This window comes from Miscanthus floridulus, chromosome 15 (assembly GCF_019320115.1).
Source record: "Miscanthus floridulus cultivar M001 chromosome 15, ASM1932011v1, whole genome shotgun sequence".
Classification (NCBI taxonomy): domain Eukaryota; kingdom Viridiplantae; phylum Streptophyta; class Magnoliopsida; order Poales; family Poaceae; genus Miscanthus; species Miscanthus floridulus.
Window position 1 is genome coordinate 26,329,025 of NC_089594.1, and position 13,215 is coordinate 26,342,239.

Sequence of the window (13,215 nt, forward strand, 5' to 3'; positions counted from 1 at the left end):
CAATCTTACATATCACAGGCAGTTAAGCCATCAATAATACCAAAACAAATAGGGAAAATGGTGTTCTTGCCCCTGTCCAGCAGTCCAATTGTGATTTTACCCTTGTTTTTTCAACTTTGTGATTTTGCCCCTGTTATTTTAAAACGAACCATCTGTTTGCCCCTGGTTTGGATGTCTGTTAGATGGACATGGAATAAATGAATTAAAAAAATCAAAATCCCTGCAAACAGAGGCAAAAAGACCATGTTGCCCCTCATCTTATCTTCAACCTCCTGCTCGTCCAGCCACAGGCAAACCACACGGGTCGGGGATAGATCAAGCGGGCATGCACGCTTCTCCTCCGGAGTGGTCGGTGTCAGCTTAGCAAGCATCGCGGGGCGTCGGCCGGTCCCAGCCGCGGGGCGCGTTGTGCGGGGGACGGTGGTGGCTGCAAGCGGCTCGGTGGTGGCTGTGACGCTCGATGGTGGCTGCAGGCGGCTCGGTGGTGGCGGTGTTCGCGGGTCGTTGTGCAGGCGACTCGGTGGTGGCTGCGTTGGCGGTGGTGCCTGACCTCGACGTGGACAGCTCTGGCCATGGCGCGGGCGAGCTCTGGCTCCATCGGCTCGGCCCCAGCGGCGCCCTCAGGCCTCAGCCCGCTCCCTCGCCCTTTGTCCATGAGCGCGGCCGCGAACGCCATGGCCGAGCAGGGAGCTCCCGCCGCCGCTGCTTGTCCCGCACCGTTCGAATGCCACGGCCGAGCAGGGAGCTCTTGCTCGCGAATCCGAGCCGATAGGCGGCCGCGACGGGTCCTTGCGGCGCCAACGGAGGAGACGGGGAGGCGAGAGGTGCTGTGTATGCGGAGATCGACGAGCTCGACCTCGGGTCGGCAATGGCGGCGACGGCGGCCTCCTCCGCAACACAGGATGTCGCGCGCTCGCTCTAAGCTCCCCTCCGCTCTTGCTGAAGGCGTATGCCGTTGGCGCCTTGCTCCACCGCTCCAAGACCGTCGCGCCAAGACCCAGGGTCGCCGCCCACCGCGCCAGAGCCCAATGCCGTCGGCGCCATGCTGAAGACCGCCCGCGCCCTGACCCGCCGCCAACGGAGATACTACCGCCCCGGCCTTTCTCCGCCATCACCACCAGAGCACGCCGCCATTCTACTTTCTCTGCCTCTCAACAGCCATGGATGGAGGTGCCTGCCTCCCATCTAGGTCCTAGCCACCTCCGAGCCAACACAGCCACCACCGGCGCGCCACCACGAGCTCCAGCCACCGCGCCGCCGCGAGCTCCAGCCACCGCGCCGCCGGGGGGAGGAACGCCGCTGGGAGGGGAGTGGTGAGGCGCCGCCGGGCTGGAGAAGGAGAGGGAGGGGGAGGGAGGGGGAAAGAGTGCGGCGGCCGCCGCCGCCCCTTGTGTCGGGCTGGGAGACGCATAGCGAGAGGGAGGGTAAAATCACAGGGGCATATTTGTCCTTTGGTACAAAAGTTAACACCGTTAGGGGTGGATGACGGAGCAGGGGCAAACTGGTGCTTCGTGAATAGCACAGTAGGGGTAAATTCACAAAGTCAAAAAAATAGGGGCAAAATCACAATTTCGATACAAAACAAGGGTACAAATGCAAGAGCCCAAAAAAACAATACCATCACTCAAATACTCATATACATCAAAACTTTTGACACCATCGATAACGGATTATTAAAACTTTTTTCATTTTTTTTATATCAAAACTTCTGTAACTAACAAAACTGAAAACTTATTATTACCAGGATGCCACCAAGAAATCCTCTTATTGTGGCCTTTATGATTCTTTCATCGGTTCTACCAAGAACACACAGTACATATACATGAATGCAATCAATGACGTCAACGTGAACTTTGTCTAACTCTCAAGAAAGTGTCAATGTGAAGACATCACCAATGAGCTGTTATTGGATTTGGATCATCACATTCTCAAGGTTGACTACATAAAAACGTTGAAGTAAACACCCAGGCTATTTAGTGAAGGGACTAGCAATAATAATATGAATTTAATTTAGTATAGCTTATCACTTTTTTATTTACATAGCTTATCACTATTCTATTTGATTTACGGATTAGAGTTCTTTTATCACCACATCTATGTACTAAAATATGTAAATTTAATATGAAAGTACTATGCTATACATATTTTTTCTTTTCTACTAATATGTCACCATATACATACTACCCAACTCTACTCCCTCCTTCCCATTTTAATATCTCATTTGCAGTTAAAAAAAACCAAAAAGAAGGGCTCCATGGCATCTGAAACATAGCAGTCCTGACCTGCTAGTACCTGCAAGTACAGGCGTGGAAATAATAATAAAAAAACTGCTGGAGTGCTCTCGTCCACACGTTTGAAACCCACCGAGCTGAGGCAAAAAAAAATCCCACTGAGCGTCCCGTTCACACCTGCGAGGGAGTCTCCAGAAGATTCCTGTCCTCATTCACAGATTCTCTTTTCGCCCTCACGCACGGAGTCATTCCTTCACCAATCACCATCTTGTCACCGTGGAGAACCAAATGCATTTATGAGGGCTATGTTTCAAATGGCAGCTATGGGGAACCGATCTGCGGCGACGAGACGGTGATCGGTGAAGGAACCAAATTTTTTATATTTTAACCCTTTTTTTTTTCAAAGTTTCTCACGTTTAGATTTCTGGCAGAAAGAATTCAAAAAATGAACCCTTAGCTCGGTATCATTGGTGCTAGCGTCGAGCTAACATGTCTCGACGTCAGCGTTTCTGGCAGTGAGCTCGGCGCCAGAGTGACTGGCGCCGAGCCTTTAATACCTATGAGCCCCGCGCATCTCTTCCTCTCCCTCTCTCGCCCTAGCAGAGCCGCCGCCGCCGCTGTCGCCCGCGCCCTTGCCTCCACCGGCCACCCTCACCCGCGCCACGCCGCACCCGCTGGCGCACGGCCACCCCGCGCCGCGGCCCAGCGGACGGCCTGCGCCTCGCCCCCCCCCCCCCCCCCCCCCCCGCGCCACGCCGTTGCCCGCGGCTAGCCGCCCGCACCACGGCCAGCGGCCCTCCTCCACCCTCCACCGCCGTTCTCGCCTTAGCCTCGTCTTGGCCTCCACTGCTGGCCTCGGTCGTGGCCCGCCTTGCCGCCCTCCACCGCCGGCCTCGGCCGCGGCCGCCGTGCCTCCCGCGCCCGTCGAGTCGGACTCGCCGCGTGAAGCCCCGGGCATCCCGCACCCGCCGCGCGCCACCGCCGACCCCGCCACCTGCAGCAGCCGGACATGCCACTGCCGGCCTGGACGTCGGCCTAACCCACGCCCATCGTCCGCTGCGACTCTGTCGACGTCCGTGGATCAGTCATTGGAAAGGTAAAAATTATGAATATGCAATGTACCTACTTAGTTGGCATTTGTTATTTACTAGTTAATGTGATGACTCAGGTAGTTGATTTAGTTAGTGATCTAGTGAGATATATATATATCAATAGATAGAAACATAGATACATAGGTACATAGATATAGTTAGATAGCTACTTAGATATGTAGTTACATATTTAGTTAACTACATATGATCTAGCTATTTAGTGAGTACATTGTATATATATACATAGTTATTATCTTATTTACTTAGTTTGTAGTTAGAAAGTACTTGTTAGGTACTATCTATCGTCTAATTTGGACTAAATGACATGTGTTTCATTACGTGTTTGAACTAGATGGACAACCTAGTCACCATATATCATGGAGGCACCGTTGAAAGCGATCGCTATGGATATGTTGAGTTTGTTGACATGCAAAGTGTGCCTGTGCTATTCAATGATAGGCTCTCATTTAGTGAAATGGTTGCAAGGGCTCGGAAGGAGCTGAATTGCCTTGGAGATGATGGCATTGCAGTTGATGGTGTATTGCACCTAGGTTCTCCTCCCAACATATTTAGGCGAATGATCTCAATTGGTTGTGCAGATCAGTGGGAGAACTATGTGAGATCGGCTATGAAGAGCCAGCTGCAATGTTTAGACGTGGTTGTGCGTCGGGTGTTAGTTGATCCCATCCCTCATGGATTTACCCCAGCAATGGATCATCAGGCACACATCGACCCTCCCGTTCCGGAACCTTATCTGCATGTGCAGATTGCACCAACGGTTCCCGATGCTCAATCTGCCCGCAATGCGGTAGTTGGAGATGGTTGTCAGACTTATGTTTCCGTGGCAGATCCTTCTTATGAGATCCCTTTGACACAGAATCATCCGAGTAAGTGTCTTAACCACATGGTTTTTGGGAGCTTACCCCGTTCCTTACATCTATTTCTTTTATTTCTTCCTCATTTTCTCTACTGATGTTGCAGGAGACATTCCTGAAAATGTGGATGTGCCCCCTATTGCTACGCAAGTGCACTTTAGAGATAGATTCCGTGACTCCAATAGTGTTGAAATTATGCATGATTCAGAGCCATATGAGATGGCCAGGGCTCTTGATTCTGATGATGATCGCCCTATTGGAGAGCTGACAGAGAGTGATGTTGAGATGATGAGGCGTATCTTTCTCGGCCGCCGTGATCCTAGAGTTCACGAGTTCAGCGATCTTGCTCAATCCGATCAGGCATATCTTTCTGTTTGGTTGGATGGATGAGATTGGATGGGATAAGAATACTTGATTAATTATATCTATGATTTAAAAATAATACCAACTAATTGTACACTAATAAATATGCACCGACACTAATCTTGTCATTATAATCACTAATTAAAAATAAAATATGTTAACTAGCACTATACTACTCTAATTGTCATGCAAAACATGCGCTAATCAACATGTGGATATCTTCATCCACCCGATATTTTAGGGCAACAATACCCAGCATCTACTCATAATGTTCGTTATTGTGGATATCCTTGTTCAGCTTATCCATCCAACCAAAACCCAGTATCCATATATACACTGTTTATTTCTACCATCGATGTCCTATGTTGCACGTACTGGGTGTTTTTATTTCTGCTTTCTGTTTCCCTCCGAGCCGAAGGGGACGACGATGCACTTTCCACCTGCTGTGCTTACCGCAGCCACAACTGTAGCCGTAAGTAGTGTAGCCTAGCGGACGAGATCTGCAGATGGTGCCTTGGTTTTTCATCCTCCACTCCGATGGGGTGATACATTTCCAAGCTTCTGTATCCTCTTGGACGGCGTTGTCTTTTCCTCGGTTCTTTTTTTTGCCTGTGTCCTCCGAATTTTTTTTCTATGTCCTCCAAGCTTTTAGAGTTTATCTTCTGACGTGGGGTTAGCTCTATGTTTTGTTTTTGTGTGGGTTTTCCTTTTTTTAAACAGTGTGGGTTTTCCTTTTGCCATTGGTGTTGTTTGGTTTTTTGGTTAACAGATCTGAGCTTTACTAATTTCTGTGTTGCCTCTGTGTTTTTGTGCGTTCTTCCCCTCTATTTCTGATTGGTGGCAGGTGGTGCTTTTTCTCTGCTCATCGTTGCCACCTGATGCGGTTCTTACATGGGTTCCTTCTCCTGGTCCTTTGAATCGTGTACTTTTTTTATTTTCCCTTTCGCTGGATCTAAGGATGAAAAACTTTTTTTGTTCCCTTCTATTTGATGGATTTTTGTCAAATTAAAATCCACGTGTACACGTGTATTTGTGTGTATCACCGAGCATTAAAAAAAAGAAAATACATATACGGAGATACATGTGCTTTTGTCACGTACATGCAAGGAAAGAAGCTAATAACAATTGTGTATGTCCATGCATGCATGTAGGCGTGCTCGACATGCGAGAGAAAGCTAACAGGTGCCGTCATATGCGTGCGCCTGTATACGTCTAGAACCGGTTGTAGAGCTCGTATGTATGCCGGTATGTGCCATGTATTCTTTGTGCAATTGTACCCCAAGTGAGTCGACGTGGCAGCTCGCACGCCGCCACAACAGCGGGTCCCACCTCCCACCTTTCCTCCCTCTCCCTTCTCCATGCATGGCAGCATCACAAGCAGCACAACCGTATATGCGTAGCAAATAGAGCAAAGCAAGCACACACGTAGACAACCACCACATTTACCACGCACACACTAGCAGCACCTTGTTACCTTTAACCACGCTAACTAGCCACCGTCATTTGCATGCACCATACAAAGTTAGCACGCAGGCACAAGCAAAAGCCTCAGCAGCATGCACGCGGTTCGTACTCACATACGTGCCAACCATCATGCTACGAGCCACCGGCCATGCATGCCGAGCATCCACCCCCTGCTACATGCCGCACCGCCCATCTGTAGTGTCGTCCCATCGTCCTGTGTAGCCATGGCGCCACAACGACACCATTAATGGCGAGAAGCTAAGCACTGGTGGCACCGACCGCAAGTAGTGAAGTATGAACCTAAAAAGAATGGAGGTGACCAAATTTGAACTAACTTTTTCAATGCCTTGGAAGCGTAAACCATGTCTGTAAGATTTTGTATGGTCCTGACAAAGTAGAAGGCAATTCCTGAGGTTCACATCACACTATCTCTAGCCGCATCTTTAAAACCACACCCTCTGTCTCATTGATTAAATTTAAAATTGTCTGACATATTGAAAAGTGAGAATTATATTCATTTTAGGACGGAGAGAGTACTTAAGTGTTAACACTCAAAATTGTCCACGATTAAAGTTTTATAGTCCACTAAAAGCACGATAAAGATGAAGCAATAAATGATGGTCCTCGGAGAATTTATACGAGGAGTGCAATAGACTGAACGTGCAAAGTATATAAAACAAGATAGCGAGTGCCTTCCTAAGCTATCCAGAAATTCACTCAGTAAATTTGAAAGCATTGGACATCTTCACCTGGGTCAAAAGCATGTGGACACATTTAATGCCTCCCCTCCATGCTACCATCACATAAAAACAAGTCGGACAAGTGGACACATTTAATGCCTCTCCTCCTTACCATCAGATAAAAACAATTCACCGACCATGCAGGAACATTTGTACTTAGACATGCATCCATGCATCTAAGAAACGGCTTGGGTTGCGTGCATGTTGCTCCCAAGGTGGTTGGTGGTTGGGGTTGGGGTTGGTCACCATTAATATGGCTCCATAGCCAGTGCAGGTTCAACTTCCCAGTCGTGCAGCGTCCCATCATCCCTTAGCACCTCCGTGTCCACCTCATCATGGCAAACATCAGGGAGATCGCTGCGGACTATGGCCGAAGATCTGCTGCCTTCCTTGCACCGCTCGTGTGCCCTACACTACCAGTAGCACCATCGGCATAAATGAGGAAATAAAGCTTCGGAACCTATTTCTAAAATAAAACTTAACAATAAATTCTTTTCAAAAAGTTAGGACGTTGCATGCGAAGTTATATAAGTAGCCCTATTACTATGGTTATGTATCTAGGATAGATGGCACTCTGCTGACTTAGGTAGGCTTAATCAAGTTCTCTACAGGTAGACTGACCCCGAGCATAGTCCGATAGTATCGACTAGCTACAGGGAGAGATTGATGTGCCAAAAATCTAAGAATGGTTGCCCTATATGTTGGCAACAGTAGAAGGATGTATAGGACGTGCATTCATGCATATCCTGTTTATGCATTGTAGTGCCCGTATTGCTTGTAGATATGTCATCCATATGTGTCACGCGTGTCGTATGGTGCACGCCTAACTCGTTCCTATTCTGGAGTTAATGCTAAACTGTGGCTTTATGCTTCGCATCGCCTGTGGTTCACGCCTACCGTGACCCGCGTCTCCCCGTGCTCTTTTCTAGGCTCTTATCGGAACCTTGTCTTGCAGCCATATTAGTCATTAATGGCATCGGACATCGCTCACCTCGAACGCGCAAAAAATTCGATCGATTCATTTATAGTTTCTTGTGCTGGAACCTTGGTGGACCACACCAGGAACGCTGACCGCTCTGCCTTTATAAGCAGGGTCTGGCTTAGCTGTTGGTACCATGACCCGGTGCACTTTAGCTCACCTAGCTTTTCCTTTTGAGCCAACTTTTCGCTCAGTCCTTCATTGCAACCACCGCCAGCGATGGCAGGAGCCTAGGTTAGTAGTTACTGCCTAAACACTAAGGGTTTTCCCAAGATCTTGTATGCCACCCTACAAAAGCTCGGAGTCAAAGATCGTCCCGAGTATGAGGGCCATGAGTATGAAAAGCATGGCACTGAGCGGTGTGAAGTTACCATCTACATTGGGAAGAGTGAAGAGTTCCCCGACATCACTAAAGCCTGGAATGTGACTGCAACTGGGTTTCGCTTTGTCGACACCTACTAGGTTGTGGCTCACAAAGCCTTGCGATACCTTTGCCAGATCTATGAAGAGCCCATTGCTCGTACCCCCATGAGGTTCTTTCCACCTTTGGAAAAGAATCAACGGGCATGGAGGGCTCGCATGGAGGCTTTGTAAGGGCGGGATGCGCAAGAAGATAGTCCTACCCTGGTGCACTTGACCACGTACCTACTTGCTCTGGATGAGCAGTATGACTGCAAAGCCTCGGAGCTGAGGAAGTGCCTTCGGTGAGCTGAGGAAGCCGAGATCTTCTCCAGGATGCTCTAGGTGCAGCTTGCTGAAGCGCATGCCAGTGCGGTAGCCGCTGAGAGTCGGGAGACTGCCATGTCGAAAGCTCTAAAGGAGGCTAAAGATCGATATGCCCATCAGTTGGGAGAGGCCTACCTTATCACCAGGGCCAAGCGAAGGACGCTGGCTGCTGAATGGTAGGATCCCTTGATCGTGGAGGGGATCCTTGTCCACCCGCCAGAAAGAAGGAGAACTGGTGTTGCAGTACCGCCAACACCTCCACCCTCGGAAGTGTCAGAAGTAGAACCCTTGATTCGTCTCACTCAGCCGTTGCCAAGAGAGGAGGCAGATCCATAGCCAGGGCGGTAGAAGAATCCGCTGAGCCTGGAGATGAAGATGCGTGGTCCAAAGTAGATTAGTTGCCTTGGGATGATGTACCCGTAGTTAGTAGTGTCTTTCGTTGCTGTCCACCGGTATTGTAATCTTTCCATTGTATTTCATTCGTAGTTGTTGAGGTAGTCCGATCGTAGGAAAGGTGAATGATGTGTCGAGAATGGGAGAGTAAGTACTTGTATGTTGTACCAGCATAAGGACGTTTGGAATATGCATTTTATTTATTTCGCTATGTTATTGAGTCCATCTACCTTAAGTCTTGTTAGACGTGCTTAGGGTTTTCGAGGGCGATGTTAAGTGGGTTATAAGAGAAATTACCATTTGGATGTGAGTAGACCAGACATGATTGGATAACATAGGACACTGTATCGACTAATTGTGGATGTCCCAGCAGAACACTTGAATCTCTTTAAATCAAATCTGTTGTTGGATTTGAAGTCCTTGTCCCTTGTTGTGAAAGGAACCCTTGTTGTTTGAAACTTTCCTTGCAATACTCCTCTGATTCTGTGGTCTATGACCCCACCATCTTCATTGCGTGTAAGTTGGCAGTAGTTGCCTAGTTAATAGCTTATGGTGCCACGATGAAACCGAGGGCCCTGTAGAATAGCTGCCACATGGTGACACTGCTCGACACGTGCTGGTATCGAGGTTGTTGACCAAGTACATTTACCAAGTTACACCGCCATACCACTTTTGATCCAAATATTCAGGTGTTTGAATGGGAAATCCACAACAGGTTGATGAAATAGTGTTCTCTCAAAGTAAACAAGAGGAGGTGGTTTCGGAGGAAGCATGTATGTTGTGATCTCACTTCATACAAAGGTTGGCGCATATTGTGGACAAGGAAGGGAAGGAAAGTGAACACCTAGGAAAAGTTAGCCATGGGTAGTAGGGAGTGCTTAGAAAAGCCTGAGTGGATGTCAAGTCTGAAAGGTCCTAATAGCTAGAGGGGGGTGCATAGCCTATTAAAAATTTCTACAACAACACTTAACAAACCGGTTAGACAATTATCAGGCAAAGCAAGTATTGCGCTAGCCTACTAAATTAGCAAGCCACCTACCACAATTCTAGTTTATATAGTTTCTATCCACACAAGCTATGACACTACACTAAGTTAGTGTCCTCTCAAAGGCTAACTAAAGAGCCACACTAACCAAACTAACAAGCTCTCACAACTAGCTACACTAAAGAGCTTGACAACTAGTTTGAGGTAACGTAAAGAGAGTTAGCAAGAAGGTTATACCTCCGTGTCGAGAAAGGAGCCAATCAATCACAAGAATGAATAACAATGAAGACCAATCACCTCGGAATCAAATGATGACACAATGATTTTTTACCGAGGTTCACTTGCTTGCCGTCAAGCTACTCCTCATTGTGGCAATTCACTGACTTGGAGGTTCACGCGCTAATTGGCCTCACACGCCAAACCCTCAATAGGGTGTCGCACAACCAACACAAGATGAGGATTACACAAGCCACGAGCAATCCACTAGAGTACCTTTTGGCTCTCCATCGGGGAAAGGTCAAGTACCCCTCACAATCACTAAGATCAGAGCCAGAGACAATCTCCAACGATCAAGTGATGACCAGACGCACTGCTACGAAGTGACCGGATGCTGGACCTCAGCGTCCGGTCATTTCCAGTAAGCATCCAGAAATGGTTTTTCACGATCGGACGCATCCAGTCACCCTTGATCAGACTCACCCAGCATCCGGTCAGTCACCTTCTTCACTGTGTATTGCCACATTAGTAGGATCAGACGCACCCCATCAGCGTCCTATCACTTTGTGATGCAGTGTCCGGTCGAAGACCGATGCTAGCGTCTTCACTTCTTCCATTGACCGGACGTAGAACCTTAGCGTCCGGTCACTGTGTGACCAGCGTGACTAACTCCTTTTCAACTCTATCTTCTTCACCCTTGCTCAAATGTGCCAACCACCAAGTGTATCACCTTGTGCACATGTGTTAGCATATTTTCACAAACATTTTCAAGGGTGTTAGCATTCCACTAGATCCTAAATGCATATGCAATGAGTTAGAGCATCTAGTGGTACTTTGATAACCGCATTTTAATATGAGTTTCACCCCTCTTAATAGTATGGCTATCGATCCTAAATGTGATCACACTCACTAAGTGTCTCGATCACTAAAACAAAATAGCTCCTACCATTTATACATTTGCCTTGAGCCTTTTGTTTTTCTCTTTCTTCTTTTCAAGTCCGAGCGCTTGATCATCACCATGGCATCACCATCATCATGATCTTCATGATTTCTTCATCACTTGGAGTAGTGCCACCTATCTCATAATCACTTTGATAAACTAGGTTAGCACTTAGGGTTTCATCAATTCATCAAAACCAAACTAGAGCTTTCAATCTCCCCCTTTTTGGTAATTGATGACAACCCTTTCACAAAGATATGAATTGAAATTCAATTGAATCCATGTTGCTTGTCCAAGCATATTTACTATGTGTAAAAGGATATGGACAAGTTTCATAAACCCCATATGGTAGCAATTGCTCCCCCTACATATGTGCTAAGAGTTTGAATTTTAGCTTGCACATATGCTTAGATAGGAAATATAGGAGACAATGTCTACCAAATGATGCTAAGGTATAAAAGATGGACCTTTGAAGCGTGATACCAATCGGAGTGCACCATTATACCATCTTTAGCACCATGGTTAGCTCAATACCACTTGGAAACACTTGGAAATGAAATCACTAGATAACCTATGCATGCTAGATTTTCATTTCATCATTCAAACCTACAACTATCATACACCACACAAGTATGGATATTGAAATTTAAAACTTGTGCTATGCAAGCAAACATATGAAATGCACATTCAAATGCACCATACAAGTTCATGAGCTTGCTCCCCCTACTTGTGTGCTCAAAATTTTAATTGATCCCTTTCCTTTGTATGTCAAAACCCCCTTTGTTGTCTTTTCACTATCTTTGTACACTATTTCTCCCCCTTTGTCATCAATGACCACAAAGGCTTAAAATATAGATAGGTTGAGATTATCAATGTCAATCAATGGGGTGAGGATCATTTTCCCAAATTTGGTCCAATCTAGATCATTTGCCAAAGATATTTAACTCGGTTTGATCCAAGAACAAGCTTCTTCATACCTCCAAATAAGGGTTATCTTGTACCATGTTGAGTTAAATACTTAAAGCTCATTTTCTCATCCAATGGCCTGGTGAGTATATCGGCAAGTTGATCTTCAGTGCCTACACTCTCAATGTAAATGTCCCCATTTTGTTGGTGATCTCTTATGAAATGGTGGCGAACATCAATGTGCTTTGTTCTTGCATGTTGAACCGGATTGTTGGTCAACTTGATTGCACTCTCATTGTCACATAACAATGGCACTTTCTTAAACTTGATTCCAAAGTCACTCAAAGTGGCCTTCATCCAAAGTATTTGTGCACAACAACTACCAGTGGATATGTATTCGGCTTCGACGGTTGATAATGCAACACTATTTTGCTTCTTTGATGGCCATGAAACAAGTGATCTTCCCAACAATTGACATGTGCCCGAGGTGCTCTTCCTTTCAACCTTACATCCCGCATAATCTGAGTCAGAGTAACCAACTAGCTCAAACTTTGCTCCTTTGGAATATCACAGACCAACATTTTGTGTATGCTTCAAGTACCTCAATATTCTCTTTGTAGGCTTCAAGTGACTTTCTCTTGGTGAGGCTTGAAATCTTGCACACATGCATACACTAAATATGACATTCGGCCTTGATGCGGTCACATAGAGTAGGCTTCCAATCATAGACCGATACAATTTTTGATCCACCATATTTCCACTTGCATCACTATCCAAGTTGCTATTTGTTTCCATTGGTGTGCTAATGTCTTTGCTATCACTCATGCCAAACTTCTTGATCATGTCCTTGATATACTTGCCTTGACTTACAAATGTACCATTCTTCAATTGCTTGATTTGAAGACCAAGGAAGTAACTCAACTCTCCAATCATGGACATCTTAAGCTCATTAGTCATCATCTTTCTAAACTCATCACAAAAGTCTTGATTGGTTGATCCAAATATGATGCCATCAACATAGATTTGCAACACAAATAAATCTTTTCCAATCTTCATTATGAAAAGAGTGGTGTCAACCTTACCCATCATGAACCCTTTAGAGAGTAGGAAGTCCCTCAATTTCTTATACCATGCTCTAGGTGCTTGCTTCAAGCCATATAATGTCTTCTTAAACTTGTACACATGGTTGGGCTTCTTGTCATCTTCAAAACCGGGAGGTTGCTCAACATATACTTCTTCATTAATGTAATCATTGAGAAATGCACTCTTAACATCCATTTGATAGAGCTTGATGTTGTGGGCACAA